This window comes from Phragmites australis, chromosome 1, assembly GCF_958298935.1.
Source record: "Phragmites australis chromosome 1, lpPhrAust1.1, whole genome shotgun sequence".
In the NCBI taxonomy this organism is placed as follows: domain Eukaryota; kingdom Viridiplantae; phylum Streptophyta; class Magnoliopsida; order Poales; family Poaceae; genus Phragmites; species Phragmites australis.
The window spans coordinates 18,093,725-18,097,210 of NC_084921.1; positions in this window are offsets into that span (position 1 = coordinate 18,093,725).

Consider the following 3,486-nt stretch of genomic DNA (forward strand, 5'->3'; position numbering starts at 1 on the left):
AAAAAATGTTGCTTGTCTCGAGTACTAGTAGTTTATCGTCGAAGTGCGCCAACCTAGAGGTAGATTGGCGCACCAATCGACGACTAGAACGCGGTGCGAAGTGTAAGCAAACAAACGTACACTTGCGACCTTTACGGAATTACAAAAACCGCTCGGGGGCTCGAAGTGTCGCTGGACCAACGAAACGGCAGCGCACTTCGCCAAAAAGTCAGGGGCTAAGAGTGCCTGCCCCCGCACCGAAGGAAAAACATACCTTCGGGAGAAAAAAAAATGAAGTGTCGCTGGACCAACAAAACGGCAGCGCACTTCGCCAGAAAGTCAGGGGCTAAGAGTGCCTGCCCCCGCACCGAAGGTAAAACATACCTTCGGGAGAAAAAACGAAGTGTCGCTGGACCAACAAAACGGCAGCGCACTTCGCCAAAAAGTCAGGGGCTAAGAGAGCCTGCCCCCGCACTGAAGGAAAAACATACCTTCGGGAGCGAAAACGAGGTATCGCCTGACCAAAGAAACGGCAGTGCACTTCACAAAAAAACTCGGGGGCAAAGATCACCCGCCCCCGAGATGAAGTAAAATCAAGCCTTCGAGGCTAAAAGTCGGGAGCCAAGAGTGCTTGCCCCCGCAGCGACCTCAGAGGGAAACAAATCCCTAGAGGCTAAAAGTCGGGGGGGGGGGGGGGGACGGCGTTTTAAAAAAATAAAATAAAATAAAATAGTAGCCTCATGCAATCGCAGGAAACTGCGGCGAAAGTCGGGGGAACGGCGTCGCTTAGTACGTACGATCCGAAGACCCAACCAAAGAGATTTGGAACACCTCAAATCGCAGAAAACGCATCGGGCACCATGCCACTAAAAGTATAACAAAAGAACAAGTCATAATACAAAACCGATTTATTCCGCACGTATTCAATATCTGGATCAACAAAATTATTATACCAATGACTGAAAGAAAATTGAAAAGCAATGCCTTCGCTGGCATGAAAATGCGTCGTTGGGGCCGGATGGGCCCCAACTTGAGTACAATATGACGGCGACATAGGGATATCGTCGTCGCTACCACTGCACCTCACTACTTGCGAAGAGGGACCACGGCGATAGCAAATTTGCGCTCGGTGCAAAACTGGCTCTTCGTCCTGAGGTTCAATCTTATGCTCAAGGAGCATCGATGTGCCTTCAACGTCTCCCCTCACTACACATCGCAGATTCCATTCAGCTCGTCGACTAGCTAGCGTCGAAGGACTAACGGATTTCCAAAAAGCTTTTGTCCTAGCATTCATATCATCATATGACCTACACTTCGCATGCCAATACCACTCCAGCTCGATATCGGCATGACGTCGGTGAAATGATTCCCAGCAGGACCAAGACACATAAAAATTGTCCCTCATCATGGTCAAAGGGACAGCTTCTTTGGCTACCTGCGCAGTGTCCGAAGGAAGGACCTGCACAGGGAGCGCAAAAAGGTCAATAACACTTCGATATAAACATAAAATATATTACACAACCAATGTGTTACATCGTCAATTACAAAAGCGAAAGCACAAACAATACGACCCTTCGCGCTGAGTCAGCCCACCTTCCCAGTATCTTCGGCTGTCGTGGTCGTCGGTTTTGACGAGGGGTCATCCCTCGCCTTGGCTTAACAAAAAATTAATAATAATTATAATTATTATTACACATAATTTATTTATAATCTTCGACCAGATAAACCAAAAGTTAACTCAACATACCCTTTGTCGATTCATTTCGGCTTCCCGAAGAGCGAGCTCGCGGCCGTGCTTGCACCAATAATTGGTGGTGAATGATTGAGCGGTGCTCTTCGATGCCTTCGTAACGGCCGAAGTCGACAGATCCGCTGGGTACTGGAAGGAAGGCCTCTGGAGAGCAGTATGATGGTCGCAACCCATCATCTCGACAGACTTCACGAGACTTCGGGCAGCAACCATCACGCAGAAATCGCAGTAAAGTTGCGCGGCAGGAAGGAGGCTCCCACTGGTCTCGTTGATCCAACTAATATGCCCCCAGCCCTACAAGTTCTATTGATGGGGGAGTCACCGAGGCGGCAATACCTTCGAAGGTATGACTGATTGCTTCGCATGCGGCGACCGCCTTCGGCTCAAGCTCCCCAATGACATTAAGAGCATCGTCGTTAAAAGCCTTCGCTTCGCTTAATTAAAACTGCAGCCACTGCGCTTTCTCCTTCTCCGATGCGCAAAGTGCCTGCAAGTCGCACACTTGCGCCTCGAAGGACTGTAGGTTCTGGCGAAGGCAGCTTACTTCGCTATCCGCAATCTGCTTCTCCGAGCGAAGGGTGCTAACCTCCCTTTCAAGCTGCTCCAGTCGCAATTTAGCATCCTTCGCTCGCCGCAACATCTCGCGTTTTTGGCCCTCAGTTTTTTCTGGCCGTTTTTGCAGCAAGTCAATCTGAGCATGTGCGCTTCGGGCTCGGGCTTCGGATTTCTCAGCCTGCTTGCGCTGAGCCCATGAAAGGAGCAAAACCTGCAGTGTTGAATACAAGTCAGCAAAATACCAAGTATAATAATGTAAGAAAATAAATGATATATCTTCGTTATAGCCACATCATAGGCATCGAGCAGCTCGCTTGTAGACTTTTGGGTGAGCGGAATCTCGAGTTCGGGAAGGACGAAAGTACCAAATATCTTCTTCGCATCATTAACCTCCCCGGTACTCGGCTCAAAAGCGGCAGGCGGCAGCGCCTCAGGCGCAATGGCCTTTGCATCAAGCAGCCCGCCAAGGCCCATCAAACCCTTCTCGCCGCGGCGGGGCGCACTCGGCGTTGACTCTTCGGTCTCAGAAGATGAGCTCGAAGGCGATGAGGGCGATGAGTACGCCACCACTTCTATGTTGTCGGCACTTTCGGTTTTGGGCTCCCCCTGAGTGGCGGCCTCGGGTATCGCACCCGCCTCTGTCAACTCCTCGTCATCGCTCAGAATGAACATTGGGAGATCGACGCGCGAGCAAAACAATGATTTTGGCGCCTGGCCCTCCTGCGCGCCTTCAGAACTCTCCCGCCGGGCCATGTCACCCGAAGCAGCGGAGCCCTCCGGAGACGTTTCTATGTGAAAAACCTCGGGTGCGGCTTCGCGCGGCCTTTTCCGGAGGGCAACAGCTTTCTTGGTATGGCCCCCCTTCGGCGACCGCTCGGAGTGTTTCCTCTTCGTCGAAGGGCCAGCGGCGGCCTCTTCACCCACTTCTGCTGCTGGGGAGCCCCCCGTGCAACTTTGCAGCACGGCGGCGATCTTCAGTCATTCAGAATATGATAGACCTCGATACTCGAAGACTCTATTCAGTCTTCGGGTAAGGCCCTGGTCGGCACAGAGCTGCGCTTCGCCCGGTGTGATCTTGCTGACTAACATTATAGCCTTCGCCTCTACCTCGGCGACTGACAAATCTGGAAAAAATCATAACCGTTAGGCAAGGAAATTCAAATTATGTAAAAATGTACGGACAAGGGAGCACCTGCGAAGCC